Source organism: Monodelphis domestica, chromosome 2, assembly GCF_027887165.1.
Source record: "Monodelphis domestica isolate mMonDom1 chromosome 2, mMonDom1.pri, whole genome shotgun sequence".
NCBI classification, from domain to species: domain Eukaryota; kingdom Metazoa; phylum Chordata; class Mammalia; order Didelphimorphia; family Didelphidae; genus Monodelphis; species Monodelphis domestica.
In genome coordinates, this window is record NC_077228.1 from 509,480,535 (window position 1) to 509,497,652 (window position 17,118).

A 17,118-nucleotide genomic window follows, 5' to 3' on the forward strand; every position below is an offset into this window, starting at 1 on the left:
AGTCAGCTGTCAGAGAGGACATTGAGTCACAGCCAATAAAACAAAAAACCCAAAGCCAGAAAACATGACCAAATTTGAGAGTTGGAAAGGAGTTGACCCACTGTCTCATCCACTTCCCCCCGCCAGACATCTGCAAGGCATCCCCATTGGAGTCACATTTTCCTCTGACATTTAGAAAATGTGTGGTCCTTCAAAAGTCAGCCTCAGGTGGAGGCAGCCTCCAATATCCTCAGAATCCATTTCCTCATCTGTAAAATGGAAATAACTATCTCAGGTGCAAATGAGATAATTTCTATGATGTGCTTTTGCAAACTTGAAAGCTCTGAGAGGAAGCATGTGTACAATAGTGGAAGTTTTGCCAATGTTATCTTGTATTTTTCAAGTCTTCACAATAGCCCTGGGAGGAGTAAATGCTGTTATTATCCTGATTATTTGATTATTATGTCCACTTTACAAATGGAGAAACCAGTTAAAGTGAAGTGACGGTCTCTTAGCCAGTAAGTGTCTGAGGTAATATTTGAACTTGGGTCTTCCTGACTCAAAGACCAGTGAGTGCTCTTATCTACTGCACCACTCAGTTGCCTCATAAATATCAGATATTACTCCCCAGCATGGGATAGCATGGGGTAGTGAAGGACTTTCCAGTGTTTTCATGAAACAAGTAATTTTATATCCTACTCATGATTTTTTTTAACCATTACCTTCTGTCTTAGAATCAATGTTGAGTATCAGTTCTAAGGCAGAAGTATGTTAAAGTTGAGGTTAAGTGACTTGCCCATGGTCATACAGCTAGAAAGAATTTATTAGGGCAGATTTGAACCCAGGACCTCCTAATTCCAGGCCTGGTTGTCTAACCATTGAGCAACCTACCTGCTCCTCTATTCATAATATTCTAAAACTATTTATTGCTTATGGCACCTCTAAATAATTTTAGCATAGATGCCTTTGCCATCTTTGCCCACCCCAACGGGTTTTCCAATGACTAAATGGAGATGAATCTGTGAGCAAATACTGAATATCTGCTCTTGTGCCAGGCTCTGTGCTAAGGGCTTGAGAATACAAAAGAGGCAGAAGACAGTCCCCTCCTCTCAAGGAGCTTGTAGTCTACCAGGGGAGACAGCATACAAATACTTATCTACAAAGAAGCTATATACAGGAGAAATAGGAAAGAATAGCTGGCGCATAGAATTAAGAGGGGTTGGGAAAACACCACTGGGTGGGTGTGGGGGGATAGAAGAAGTAGGCTTAGATAGAGCTCAGGAGACCTGGATTCAAGTCCTTCCTCTGAGGAACATTACCTGTGTGGTTCTAGCAATTCATTTGACTGCTTGCACCTCCCTTTGGTACCCTCTCAAGACTAGAAAGTGCCAACCTGCTTGGGTAAGTAAGGGGGGCATTCCTCTTCCCCTGTACCAGCAAAGCCACAGCTCTGGTCACAGTCTGCCATTTTGAGCAGTTTGGGATGGAAACAAACTCAGTGTAGCTGAGATTTTTCCAACTGGGTGAAGGCTGGGGGCCCTCCTGCAGAGAGGCTTCTGCTGAACCACCTTTGGCCGTCCTCCTGTCTTAGCAGGTGCCAGCCAAAGGGTTGTTCTGACTACCCTGGGAGCTGGAGTCTGTAAACTATCGCTCCAGGCAGGAGCTGGCCTCTCCGTAAATATTTACTCATCGGTGGCTTTTCCTCTCCTTGAATATCTCCCGGCCTTGGGTGCTTGGCTTGGGCTGCTTGGCAATATGGTATTTGTCTGGGATCTTTTTGCCTCCCTTGCTTAGCTTTATCTGGGCAGCTCTCTGACACCAGGACTCCGCTGGGGAAATGGCTTTCCTGGGAATGGCCTGCACTAATGAAATGATGGGTCTGGACCAAACCAAACAGGAACCCAGACGCCTCTCTCTGAGTCCCTGGACCCTGTCACAGTCCTCCCAGTCCGTGACACAGTGTGCCATCCCTGCGTGTCCAGAGTTTCTAGAGGTCGTTATCTATATTCATCTCTAGATTTATCTACTTTGCTAGGTATTCATATTTCTGTATGTGTATATATAATGTTATGTATTTATGTAATGTTTTATTATATGTGATGCTTAGTCGTTATAATACAGCCAACAAGCATGTATTAGAAACTTACTGTGGGGGCAGTTAGGTGACTCAGTAGATGGAAAGCCAGGCCTAGAGACAGGAGGCTCCGAGTTCAAATGTGGCCTCAGACTTGTCCTAGCTATGTGACCCAGGGCAAGTCCCTTAACTGCTATTGCTCAGCCCTTCCTGCTCTTCTGCCTTAGAACCACTATGTAGTATTGACTCTAAGACAGAAGGTGAGAGTTTTAAAAAGAAGCAGCAGCTTTCTGTGTACCAGGCCCAGGGCTAAGCTTGTGTACTAGTCTCCTCTTCTTTCCTCTTCCTCTTCCTCCCCTCCCCTCCCCTCTTCTTCTCTCCTCTTCTCTGTTTCTCTCCTCTCCTCTCCTCTTTTCTTCTCTTCTCTCTGTTTCTCTCCTGTTCTCTCTGCCTCTCTCCTCTCCCTCTCCTGTCACCCCCTCTCTCTCACCAGTTCTTTGGCCAGGAAAGAATTATGATTGGCAGCAAGAATCACACTAATTAAACAGGGGGAGGGGGGTGCAAAAGGCAGACAGCGATGGGTTTAAGGAAGTCAGGCAGTGATGGAGGGGAGCACAGGGATGGGGAGAGGCGCTCACAGAGCACTGGATGAGGGTTGGGAGCACTGGACAGCCTGGACCCAGTGGACAAGGAAGAAGCCTGGAGGAGCAGGAATTTGGGGAAACAGACCAAGTCCTGTCTGTGCCACCTGGGGCTAGTTCCTGGCCATCCATCTCAGTCAGTGGTAATTCTTATGGACGTCTCATCCTCCCCCAAGTTATCAGCACATTTTTGACATTCTGCTGGCCTGGAGCTGTGGAGGTCTGGCTCCGGGATGGAATTTACATATCCCAGGACCAGAACCTTGACAAGCAGTGCCCAGATGGCTTCTGCTGGTTCAGCACATACTGCCGGCATGGGAATTTTGTTTACTATATGATAGAATTTGCAAATGATGCCCCATCGATCTCTGGGATAGTTTGTGCGTGACTTCCCAGTTCCCCTTTGTAATCTTATTTCCTGCTATTGGCCCTCTCTACTGGCTGCCTAGAAAACTTAATATACTGATGTGAAGTGGTATGGGGGAGACGGTTAGGAGGACCAGAACAAGATGCGGTTTCCACACCCACACACTGTCTCTCTGTCTCTGTCTCATCTCTCTCTCTCTCATTTGAGAGTCTTAAAAGAAGCCAGGGAAACCATGAGTGTAAGGTGAAGGAGAGCATTCCAGGCATGGGGGTCAGGTGCTCCAAAGATGCAGAGTCCAGAGCAGCTAAATCATGCAGTGCGTGGAAGAGAATAAAGTTGAAGTTGACTGGAAACGGGGCAGCTAGGTAACACAGTGAATTCAAAGCCAGGCTCAGAGTCTGGCAGCTAGAGTTCAAATTTGGCCTCGACACTTCCTAACTGTATGACCCTGGGCAAGTCACTTAACCCCAATAGTCTAGCCTTTATAATTTTTCTGTCTTAGAATTGATATTAATTCTAAGATAGAAAATGAGGATTTTTTAAAAAGTTGAAGCCTGGCCTGGAAGGGATGTAAGGAGCCAGGCGGGGAAGGGCTTTAAATGCCAGATAGGATTTTATACAATTTTATGAGCTCTAGATTTAGAATCCAAGGGACCTAGGCAAGGATGTCCTGGGTTTACCTTGAACTGATTGTTAAATTTTCAGCTTGGGGGTCAACAAATATTACAACTAAGGGGTTGAATTGTTGTTTTTAATTTGTTTGTTTTTTAAACCCATACCTTTTGTCTTAGAATCAATACTAAGTATCACTTCCAAGTATCCACCTGGCTACTCTGCCTGAATTATTGTTTGGATTATCTAGCCATGAGAAAGTGTTAATAATGAAGATGTCCTCTTCATTATTATTATGTCTTCTGTCTAAATAATTTTTAATTTAATTTTAACACCACCACCCCCTTCCAGAGAGTTTGTTGTTAAACATTTCCCAGCATATCTCTGGACCTTGTTTGAATCCCAACTGTGTAACCCTGAACTAATGGCTTAGCCCCTGAAGACACACTTTTCCTCTTTTGTAAAATGAAGGGGGTGGAACTCAGTGGTCCTCTGAGGTCCCTTCCAGCTCTAATTCTGTGCAGCAATGAATCATTTTCCCCAGCAGCAACAAATGTTTGTGAGAGCTTCCTGTATGTAGGTCAGTGTGCTAGACTGATGAAGAAACAAAGTGGATAGAACAGTTTCTGCATGGAGGGACGGAGCGGGATGGGGGGCAGGGATCAGGGATACAAGGTAGCTTGTGTTAAGCATGAAAGCAGTGAGTGCTTTGGGGGCTCCAGAAGAGGGATTCCAGATCCAGACCGAGAAGTCAGTCATTCAGTCACCATGCATTTATTAAGCTTCTGATGTCTGCCAGGTATTGTGCTAAGTGCCAGCATTGCAGACTGCTCTCAAGGAGCTTATGGTCTAACGAGAAAAATAACCCTCAAACAACTTCATACAAATGAGGAAAAATTAGGAGATAGTTAACAGAAGTCAGGTGGCCAGAGAGAGGAGGATGGGGAAGAGGCTTCTCTTTTTTCTTCTTTCATACCTTTACCTTCTCTCTATCAGTTCTAAGACAGAAGAATGGCAAAGGCTAGGCAAATAAGGTTAAGTGACTTGCCCAGGGGCAAACAGCTAGTTTCTGAGGTCAGATTTGAACCCAGGACCTCCCTACTACTGTAGGCCTGGTGTTCTATCCACCTAGTTACCCCAGGAAGAAGCTTCTTTGGGACTTGAAGGAAACCAGGAGGGGGAGATAAGGAAGGAAGGAAGGAAGGAAGGAAGGAAGGAAGGAAGGAAGGAAGGAAGGAAGGAAGGAAGGAAGGAAGGAAGGAAGGAAGGAAGGAAGAGAAGGAAGAGAAGGAAGGAAGGAAGGAAGGAAGGAAGGAAGGAAGGAAGGAAGGAAGGAAGGAAGGAAGGAAGGAAGGTAGGTATTCTAGATATGTGGTCATCTAGGCCAAGTCCCTTAGATTATAGCAAGGAAAGAAAGAGCTCCAGAGTTTGAGACTGGCCTATAATTATATATTAGAGCATTCTAAAAGATCAGGGTGTAATTGAAGATGGGGCAGAAGCACAGTATCCAGCACATAGTAATTGCTCAATCAGTGCTCGTTAAACGATGAGGAGGAATAGACCTCTAACTTCATTGATATAGGGGATTCCCAATGGGGAATCTTGGTCTACCAGTGCAGGCTAGTATTTTAAGAATTGCCTGGGAAAGGCCACTACATAGCTCAGTGGATTGAGCATCAGGCCTAGAGATGGGAGATCTTGGGTTCAAATCTAGCCTCAGATACTTCCTAGCTGTGCAAACCCTGGCCACGTCCCTTAAACACCATTGTCTAGTTCTTACCACTCTTCTGCCTTAGAACCAATATGCAGTATCAATTTTAAGATGGAAGGTAAGGGTTTAAAAAAAAAAAAGAATTGCCTGACAAATCTGGCCTCAGACACTTCCTAGCTGTGTCTGTATGACCCTGGGCAAGTCACTTTAACCCTATTTGCCTAGCCCTTGCCCTTTTGTCTTAGAGTTGTTACTAGGACTAAAAAGGAAGTGGCCTCCGACATTGAGAGATTGAGTAATTTACCTAGGATCACACAACCACTATAGGGCAGAAGCAGGATCTGAACTCAGTTGTTGGCTATTTCCTTCTCTGGGAAATAAGGGGTTTGACCAATATATCCTCTAAGGCCTCTTTCTGTTCTAAAATGTTCAGTCTTATAATCCCATGCAATGTTGCTTCCCAAGAGGAATGGGTAGAGCATATCTTCAGAAGATCAGTTCTTTCTAGGGGCAAGGGTCTACACAGGTCAGAGCCCCATCATCCCCTTCTCTTGCTAACCTCTTCTCTGTCTTCTTCTCATAGGCCTCTCTGAACTTTCAGTTATCCCCTCTGCACAGATGACACCCAGATTGATGTCTCTAGCCCCAAGTGACTAATCTTCCCTGATAATCTGGTGTTTTCTCAAGCCCATTAAATACAAAAGCTGACTTCATCTCCCTCCATGTCCCCTTCCCCTAAACCTTTGTCTCTAATGTCTGTTTCTGCTAAGGACCCCATCATCCTACCAGGTAGCCTGTTGTCCTCCCAGCAGTCAGTTGTCCAGTCCCAACAATCTCTTCTTGATTCCCTGCCCTCCTGTGAGTCTTACATACCTAGTTTAGACTTTTATCATTTCCCACCTGGTATCTGTTGCCAGAGAGAGGGAGAGAGGGAGAAAGAGAGAGCGAGAGGGAGTTGTCATCTTTCTTCATAGAATATAAACTTTTTGAAGGGCACAAGGACTGATCTGTTTTTATGTATCCCCTACTTATAGTAGGTGCATAATAAATGCTTGTTGATTGATGCCCTGCTTTTATGGCATCATAGCCAGATTCCAAAGCCTTCACTTACTTCATTGCCAGTGGAATAAAGTATAAATCAAAGAGCCTGACATTTCTGGTCCTTCACAGCTTGCTTCTTGCATGTAGTAAAACCTCTGGTAAATCCTTTTGGAATTAAATAAAGTTTGAGCCAGATTGTGGCATACCTTAAATACCAAGCTAAGTGAATGTCTGGACTTTGTTCTGAGGGTAGCAGGGAAGGTTTTTGAGTAGGGAGTGAAACATATACAGCTGGCTCTTTAGTATTTCTAAAAATTGATTTAAAATTTTTTTCACAACACTATTTTCCCAAAGTGGTTCTTTCTTTTCCACCACCCAGGAAGTTGTCTCTTGCAACAAAGAAGAAAAAACAAGAGGGGGGGGGTGCTAACCAATAAAATTAATAATGCCACATTAACAAAATCTTTTTTTTCTTTTTTTAACATTATTTTATTTGGTCGTTTTCATACATTATTCACTGGAAACAAAAATCATTTTCTTTTCCTCCCCCCCCCCCCCCCCCCCCGCCTTTCCCTCTCCCATAGCCGACGCATGATTCCACTGGTTATCACATGTGTTCTTGACTCGAACCCATTTCCCTGTTGTTGGAATTTGCATTAGAGTGTTCATTTAGAGTCAGTCTTATCCCCTCCAACACTGTAGTCAAGCAGTTGCTTTTCATTGGTGTTTTTACTCCCACAGTTTATCCTCTGCTTGTGGGTAGTATTTTTTTTAGATCCATGCAGATTGTTCAGGGAAATTGCATTGATACTAATGGAGAAGTCCATCACCTTCGATTGTGCCACAATGTATCAGTCTCTGTGTATAATGTTTTCCTGGTTCTGCTCCTTTCGCTCTGCATCACTTCCTGGAGGTTGTTCCAGTCTCCCACATTAACAAAATCTTATAGTACATACAGTGTTCCACATCCATAGCCCCCCAGTTCTGCATGGACATGAGGGAAATGAATTCTCCCATCTCTTATTCAGAACTTAGCTCAGTCATTGTACTTACATGGTAGTCAACTTCAGTTTTTCTTTTCTTTTGCCTTTTTGTGATCATTGTTTATATGTAATTTTCCTGGTTCTAACTTCCTTTCTTTTGCATTTTTTCCTTTTATTTTTCAATTAACAAGCATTTGTTTTCTCTACCTCACCCCCACATAAACACACATTTAAAAGAAAAAGAAAAAACACAATTCTTGTAGCAAATATAAATATAAGTAAATCTATAAATAAGGACTAAAGGAAGCAAATTTCCATATGGTCCATATCCAAAAACATGTGTCTCATTTTGAATCCTGAATCCATTCCCACTTTGGCTGGAGATGGGTAGCCTCATCCATGAGAGGTTCTTTGGAATCCTAGATAGCCATTGGCGTTCTTAAGTTTTTCGGTCTGTCTTTACGGTGTTATTGTTATAAATTGTTCTAGATCTGCCTATTTCACTTTGCATCGGTTTATACATATTTTCTTAGATTTCTCTAAACCCATCCCTTTCTTTGTTTCATATAGCCCAACAGTATTCCCTTCCAGTCATGTGCCATAATTTGTTCAGCTTTAACTCAGTTTATAGGCACTTACTTTCCAGTTTGTGGCTGTAAGTGCTTTTGTTTTAATAGGGGCTCTGCTTCTTTCACTTTGAATCAGTTCATGTAAGGCTTCCTATGCTTCTTTGTATTCTTCCTAGTCATCTTTTCTCAGGTACAGTAATACTCATTACATTCATGATTTTTTTGGCTACCCCTCAGTGAATGGGCATCTGCTTGGTTTTCTGGCCCTTGCTACCTCTAAAGGAGGTCAGTTGGCCTTTTAAAAAGAGAACTAGTGGCATTGCATAAGATGTATTGGAATAGGGAGACTATAGGCAGATAGAGCAATCAAGAGACTTGTAGTAAAACAAGCTGTCCATATTAAGATTCATGATTTCCTATACAAGCCTCTTTTTCTCTTCTTTGCATAAGGAAATGAATTTGATTATTGATGAACATCAAGTTCTGAAATAAAAAAATAATTTTAAAAAGAAGAAGAGGTCATTTCAGTGTTATCAGGCATGGGGTGATAAGGTCAGTGATAAAGAATGTGGGTGTCATTCTGAAGGAAAGCTCTATATGGGGAGGCGGAGAAAGAAGTCTGACTCAGAGTTGTCAAACCCTCTTTAACTGAAAGAATGATCGATGGTGATATTGACAGAGATGGCAAAGCATGGACAAGAAGGGAGTTGTGCTCTTTCTTATGTGATGCCCTGGAAATGTTGCTGTGTGGATGTAGTAGAGAAATGGGTGTTTTGGGTGGCTGTATGAATGGAGGTGAAGTGGGAAATATGATAGCATTGATGTTAAGAGCTGTGCATATTTATTGTATCTGATCACTCCTTCCAGACCAACCAATTGGTGCTGTCTCACAGAGGCATCATGGTCCAGTGGAAAATGTTTTGAGTTTGATGTCAAAGGACCTGGATTCAAATTCTAGCTCTCTTCCTTATTGGCTGTGTTGTGATAATTGAGTATATTGCCTAAACACTCTGGGTTTCAATTTTCTGAAAATGAGAGAGTCAGATTAGGTGGCATCAACGTTTCCTTCCAACTCCAAGTGTATATTCCTTTAATCCCATAAGACTCTTGTCCTTGTTCCAAGAGCCATTGATAATGAAAATAGATCAGTCAATCAAGAAACATTTAATATGCTCCTCCTATGTGCCAGATATGGTGCTGTAAGATTAAAATTAATTTCCAATAACTCCAAGTATATTTTATAAGATTTATTAATAATCATTTGAAATAGAAGAAACAAAAAGAAAAAAGTAAAAACCTGAGTAAAACACCTGATTAAAATTCTGTTGCCTCTCACCTCACCCCACCTCCACAGCTGAGTTTCCCAGAGAAGAGCACAAGGGCAGAGCTGCACAAAACTTATATCCTCCCTACATTAGCACGTAACATGAGAAGGAACATGGGGAGCTGGGAAAGAGATCTGGGGCTCAACATTCTAATTATCCAGTGCTAAGCCCTGCTCAGAATAGGTCAATATAAAAATGCAGAGAGAGGGCATGGGGTTGTGAGCTGGCCTCAAAGTCAAGAAGACTAATTTCAGGTCTTTCCTCTACTACATAGGGCTGTTTTACTCTGGGCAAGTCACTTTACATCTCAGTGCTCTGGGCAACTCCTCTATGTTGAAAAGAGGAGGAGGCAGCTAGTGACTCAGTGGTTTGAGAGCCAGGCCTAGAGACAGGAGGACCTGGGTTCAAATGTAGCCTCAATCATTTCCTAGCTATGTGACCCTAGGCAAGTCACTTAACTCTCATTGCCTAGGTCTTACTACTCTTTGGCCTTAGGATGAGTGAGGGTAGAGGAGGAGGAAAGAAGAGAAGAGACATTTACCTGGGAATTTCCTACCAGGTGTAACCACAGTCCCAGTCCTATAGGTTCATTGTATGAGTGCTGTAGAGTGGGGAGGAATCTTAAAGGTCATCCAATTTGAAACACCGACAAATCTGTACCATTTTGTACTTGTTACCCTTCTACCAAATTTTGCGTATGAAGAAATGCTCTTGGGATGATGAGACCATATGACTTAGTTGAGTCTCATGCCAAGCTTCCTGGAGATTTCTTTTCATCCTCCTTGCTTTGGGGCCTTTTATGAGGCACTTGTAATTTTCAGCCATTCTTTTTTCTTAATTTTTATTGATTTACAAATAAGTGCCCTTTTGAAACTAATTTCTTCTTGGCTGCTCTGTTTCTCTCCTTTACCTAGGAGGTTAACAGGTTTGCCAACCAAGGTGGTTTCTAGGTTTCTTTGGCCTCCTCCTTGTGACAACTGAGTGAGTTAAATCCTTTCAGAAAATGGTGATAATCAAGGTCATTATCTCCATGTCAAAGGCTTGTTTGAGAAGATTAGATTTCAGTTGTTTACCATACTTTCTCATCTTCAGCTTTTCTAATGAAATGTTGATAAACTTTCCTCTAACTAATTGATGGGTTGACTGTGTGCAAGCAGCTGATTTTTTTTTTACATGACTTATATGTTAATAATAATCAGCAGTTTCCTGTCTAAGTTAGAGTCAGTTTCAGTTTTGTAGTTTTTGATGCCTTCCAGCTCTCTGCTGGGAGAATGTTTTCATTCTAGATGAGACTACTGAGTAATTTGTAAACTTTTACTTTCTTTCATTTCTCAAAATATATTTTCTGAAAGATTTTGTCTCATCTTTTATGTTCTCTTCTCAAAGATGTCACAGGGTCTAAGAATAGGTGTTTGTTCAGTAGTCTCAGTCGTCACTGCCTCCTTGTGGCTCTATTAGGGTTTTCTTAGCAGAGATACTGGAGTGGTTTGCCATTTCCTTCTCCAGTTCATTTTACAGGTGAGGAAATTGAGGCAGAGTTAAATGACTTGCTCAGGGTCACATAGCTAGTAAGTGTCTAAGACTGCAGAGTAGAGTGCTCAGTCAGGAGTCACCCTTTTTGCCTCAGTTTCCTCATCTGTCTAGAGAAGGAAATGGCAAACTATTCCAGTAGCTTTACCAAAAAAAAAAAAAGCCCAGAAGGGTCCCAAAGAGTCAGACAAGACTGAAAATGACTGAGACCTAGAACATTGCTGTTGTTATAGCTGAACAGGGATGGCTGGGTAGATTGCACCCCTCCTACATTCATAATGAGATGCATTATGCTGTTCAGTTCTTACAGAAGCATGTGAATTTATTGATTATTGGTCCAAGATATCAAATCAAGAGTGCCTGTAGTTGAATATTACATAGTGGCTCAAGAGCTGGCCTCAGATTCAGCAAGACTTGGTTTCCAAAGCCTTGACACATACTGGCTATGGTTACTTAGCCCTCCAGTGCCCTACCCAGCTGTCTAGCCTTTGTTTGGGTGCTAAACTGAATTGGTGGTAATAGTGAGTGTTCCTCATCCAGGTGTTCCCTATATCAGAGATATCACAGATCAATGGCTATACCTAGCTTATGTTCATCTTTTTGTTTTTTACCTTTGTTTTCCATCTCCTAGTAATAGCTCTTAGACAGAAGGGCAAGGGGTTAGGTAAAGGACTTAAGTGATTTGCCCAGTGCCACATAGCTGGGAAGTATCTGGGGTCAGATTCGAATCCAGGTCCTCCTGGTTCTTTATCCACTGTGCCACCTTGATGCCTCTCTTTTCATAGAAGGTTTAAAAAATGTGTTATTAGTGCAATATTCCATTACTACCACTGTGGAATAGAAGAAGAGTTCCTAGGGCTAAGGACTGTTTTAAAATTTTTAATTGTTTCATAGTTTGCCCTGGGACAAGAATTCATTTCATCATGGCCAACCTACTGGTGATGAATTTCACCATATTTAGGATGAGTACTGCCTGCCGTAGTTATAATTGGCTCACAGCTGGTTTTCTGGGCAAAACACCAGAGCCCAGCCAGGGATCACTGGCCCTAAAATTAGGAATATGAAAGTTCATATCTGGCTTTATAACACTTACTGGTTGTATGACCTTAGACAAGTCACTTAACCTCTATTTGCCTCAGTTTCCTCACCTGGAAATTGGAGGTAATAATAAGCCCCTACTTGTGAGGATCAAATGAGGCCATAATTATAAAGTTCTTAACACACTGCCTGGCTCATAGTAAATACTATATAAATATTAGTTATGACAATGATGATTAAAATATTAATTGTGATAATATAATTATGATAGTAGTAAGGATTTTCCTATTTATCCATAGGCTTAATTAATACTAGCTATAACAATAATAACAACAGGCTAAAGGAGCAGTACAGATTTTTGGTTTATCCATGAGCTTAACCTAGGAAGGAAGAAGTGGAGAGCACCTTGTCAGTTCTCAAGGAAGGATTATGTCATTTTGGGAGGTGAGTTGGTTTGAGAGGATGAACCTGAGGCTTTGAAGGGCTCTGGTGACACCAGTTAGCCTGGGATCTCTTTGACAAAGCTTGAGAGCTATCCATTTAGAGAGACCTTTGTGTGGTATCTTGCCAGGAAACAATTATCTAAGATTTAACCAAAGATTTTGATGTTTTCAAGGGCAGGTCACCTTTCCCTCCCTCTCTAGAAAGTATAAATTCTTAGCCTGAGGCCCATAAACTTTTATTTATGCATATACCATATTTGTCTTGATAACAATATTTCAATATAGTTATTTGTTTTGTAATCCTGTGTATTTTATTTTATGCATTTTAAAACATGATTCTGAGAAGAGATCAGGCTTCACCAGAGAATTCTGCTCTTGGGTTTCCCTGACCTGGGAAACCAGGACCACAGGTGTATTTGAGGTTATAGATTTCAAGCTCAGAGGCAAGCCGGGGTAATGCTCTCATTTTACTGATAATGAAGCCCGGTCTGCTTCAGTTTGCCCAAGATCATACAGGGAGTGAGCCACAGAAGCAGGATTTGAATGTGGGTCTTCTGGCTACAAATTCAGGGCTTTCCCCCCTAGGCTGAGTGGTAATATCCCCTAGAAAATCATCCCAGTGAAGTGAAGATGTGAAAATAAAATATCACTTACTAAATAATCAATATAAGTTGCATTTGGAAATGGGTCTCTTTTAAAAAACAAATCAGTTGAATCTAAAAGTTTCTTCATCTTGGCTGATACCACAGTTGTTATTCTCTTCCCAAACCTGCTCACTCCACTGGCGCCTGACACACCTTACTTTTCCCAGAATAACTAGTGTTAATGTGCGATTACTCTTTCAAATGTCTCTTTTGGGTAGGTTGTATCGCTCCTTTCTGGGCCTCACTCAGTTTCTTCATCTGTGAAATGAGAGAGCTGGGCTAAATGAGCCTCATCAGCTAAATACCCAATGATCCTATTTATAAATTCTCTCATGTCCTGATATCTTTTATAGAGCCTGTGGATTTACTCACATTGCCTTGACATTGACCACTTCTGATTTCAGCTGAATGTGACTCCTTTTTAGTGATGAGGAAGCCTGAGATATTTGGAGGGTCAGAGGGTCCAGGAGCCTGAAGGACAGAAGTCAGCTCTGTAGGATCCTAGTAATTTAGATTTAGAACTGGGGGGGCCTTTAGAAGCCGTCATTTTACAGATGGGGAAATAGACACAGAGGAGTTAAATGACTTCCCCTAGGTACCACAACTAGTGAAGTGTCTTAAGGTAGTATTGGAACCCAAGTCTTCCTGTCTCCAAGCCTAGCGCTCTGTCCGTGACGCCATGATGCCTGAATTGGGGTGGCATCATTACCATGGACAGAGAGAGTATCAGACTCCTATTAGTTCCATTATTGACTGGACCCTCTTGGCTCCAGGCTCATGTGTAGTCCTGTGTCTCTGGGAATGCCATGGATTCAGCAGGACCACAGAATAGGTCATCCCATTGGTGCTCAGCTCTTGGGATTGAGCTTGGTGGTCAACTTTTAAATCCTCCCCATAGCTGATGACTCCCAGCTGGACCCTGATATTCTATCCACATTCCTATGTATCAGTATCATAAGAAGATGGCTAAAATAGATATTCTCTGAGGTTACGATGGCTCTCACACTTCTATTATTAACCATGATTCATTGGGTGTTTGGGACTGAAGATGCAAAGGCAGGCAAAACCAGCTCCTTCCCTCAAGGAGCTCACATTTGAATGGAGGAGAAGACATATAAATGCCCAGATTCCTATAAGATTAATATGGAGGATGACCTTAGAAGGGAAAATCCTTCCATTGTGAGGGACTGGAGACAATCAAACCTTGATTAAGCCCTGACTTCTGCCTGAGTAGTGTGCTGAGTGGGTTTTTGTCCTTTGTACTCAGGAGGATCAAAATGGCATCATTGTGTTGGGGTCAGTATACAGTGTGTCTATCTTTGACTGGTCAGACCAATAGGAGCTTGAAAGGCTTTAAATCTGGGAATGAGGAAGACAAAAGTTGCCCTTGCCTTTGAGGATGTTCCATTCTAATGAAGGAGACAACAATGAGAATACAATATAGGTGCAAGCTAGGTGGCTCAGTGGATTGAGAGCCACGACTAGAGACTGGAGGTCCTGGTCTCAAATCTAGCCTCAGATACTTCCCAGCTGTGTGACCCTGGGCAAGTCACTTAACCACCATTGCCTCACCCTTACCACTCTTCTTCCTTGGAACTAATACACAGTATTAATTCTAAAATGAAAGGAAGGGATTAAAAAAAAAGATAAAAGTAGAAAAACTGAAGGGCAACTCAGTGCCATGAGTGATGGTGGTGTGAGCAGTGGAGAGAGACCAGGAAAGCCTTCCTGGAGGAAGTGGTACATAAATTATCCTTAAACAGAAGCTGTGGATTTGGAGATTCCTAGGTTGGGAGAGGGAACATTCTTGTCATGAGCAATAACCAGTGCCAAAGGTGTGGAGAATGGGCATGCAGTGGATGTTTATAGCATATTAAAGAAGGTTTGCAGAGTACTTTTTGACTGATATTAACCTGATATGGCCAAAGCATGTTGGATTTGAAGGTCTGAGACCCTGGGTTCAAATCTTGCCGCTGCCACTTATTACCTGTATAACCTTGAGCAATTAGGTAGTTTAGTGGACAGAGAGCCAGGCCTAAAGTCAGAAAGATTCATCTACCTAAAATCAAATCTGATCTAAGTTACTTTACTAACTGTGTGACCTTGGGCAAGTTACAACCCTGTTGGCCTCAGTTTCCATATCTGTCAAATGAACTAAAGGAAAAAATGGCAAACTATAACAATATTTCTGCCAAGAAAACCCCAATTAGGGTCATGAACAGTAAGCAATGACAACTGAACAACAAAACCTTGGGCAAGTACCTAAATCTCTCTGAGCCTCAATCCGTTCACTCAAAAAATGAAGGGATATCATTATTCCAGGGTTGGCAGACCACAGAATTAGAAATAATTCTTAGCTCTCTGGGCCACCCAAAAATAAACCCTAGAGAAGTAATGAAAAAAAGTGTGATGGATAGTGGCCCAGCAGTACCAGATCTTAAACTGTATTATAAAGCAGTGATCATCAAAACAATTTGGCTCTGGTGGATCAATGGAATAGACAAGGGGTATGTGACCTTAGCAATCTAGTGTTTGATAAACCCAAAGATCCCAGCTTTTGGGATAAGAACTGACTCTTTGACAAAAACTGCTTGGAAAATTGGAAAACAGTTTGGCAAAAATTAGGTTTAGATCAATATCTCACATCTTATACCAAGATAAGTTCAAAATGAGTATATGATTAAAACATAAAGAGTGATATTATAAGTAAATTAGGTGAAAATAGAGTAGTTTATTTGTCAGATCTATGGAGAAGGGAAGAATTTAAGACCAAACAAGACGAGAACACTACAAGATGTAAAATGAATAATTTTGATTATATTAAATTTAAAAGGTTTTATACAAACAAAACCAATGCAGCCAAGATTAAAAGAGAAGCAACAAACTGGGGAAAATTTTATAACAAATTTCTCTGATAAACGTCTGATTCCTTAAATATATAATTAACTAAATCAAGTTTATAAGAAGCCAAGACATTCCCCAATGATGGTCATTAATGGTAGATGGTCAAAGGATATGAATAGACAGTTTTCAGAAGAAGAAATCAAAGCTATCAATAATCATATAAAAATGTTCTAAATCCCTCTTGATTGGAGAAATACAAGTTAAAACAACTCTGAGGTACCACCTCGCACATAGCAGATTGGCCAGTATGACAGTAAAGGAAAATAATAAGTGTTGGAGGGGATGTGGCAAAATTGGGACACTAAAGCATTGCTGGTGGAAGTTGTAAATTGATCCAACCTTGTACTGTTTGTACAAAAAATATTTATAGCTGAGCTTTTTTTGTGGTAGCAAAGAATTGGAAACTAAAGGAAGTCCCTCAGATGGGGAATGATTGAACAAAATATGGTTTATGATGGTGATGGAATATTATTGTGCTATAAGGAATCGTCATTCCTTATACCACAATAGTTTTCCATGCAGGATAATTTCAGAAAGAGCTGGAAAGACCTCCATGAACTGATGCAGAGTGAAATAAGCAGAATCAGGAGAACATTGTACATGGTAGCTGAAATAATGTGGGATGATCAAATGTGAGAGACTGCTACTGATAGCAATACAATGATCTAGGACAATGTTATCCACTTCTAGAGAAAGAACTGTTGGAGTAGAAATGCAGATGAAAATATATGATTTATCACTTGTTTATTTGGGTATATGGTTCAGTCTTATGGTCTTATAAGATTATTCTCTTACAAAAATGAATAATATAGAAATAGCTATTGAGTGATCATACATGTATAACCCAGTGTAATTGCTTGTCAGCTCTGGAAGGGGAGAGGAAACGGGGAGAGAGACAATATGAATCACGTAACTTTGGAAAACATGTGTAGATGTGTTATTGGAATAAAATAAAGACAAAAATAGACCTTAGAGCCAGTTTGCTGACCTTTGGACTAAGTGACCTCAACAATCTACTTTATGATCCTGTGATTCCCAGTTTACAGATGTGGAAACTGAGGCTCTAGAAAAATGAAGCATCTTGTCCTGGATCAGTTAATAGTATCTCATCACTACTCCTTTTTTAACACCAGAAATTCATGAAGTCCATTTCTTTCACTAAGAAGTGGTCAAAGTAATGCTTTGAAAACATTGGTATCTGTCAGGGTGGGAATAGAGCCCTAGGGAGAGTTTGGATTTTGTCAGAGATTAAGAAAG

At 41.4% G+C, this 17,118-nt stretch overlaps 1 protein-coding gene across 3 annotated transcripts in view; it reads left to right on the plus strand.

The window, feature by feature from the left end:
- Positions 1 to 17,118, plus strand: part of ABR (ABR activator of RhoGEF and GTPase) — a 301,088-nt gene that overhangs the window by 163,387 nt on the left and 120,583 nt on the right. The gene's annotated exons all lie outside the window — the stretch shown is intronic.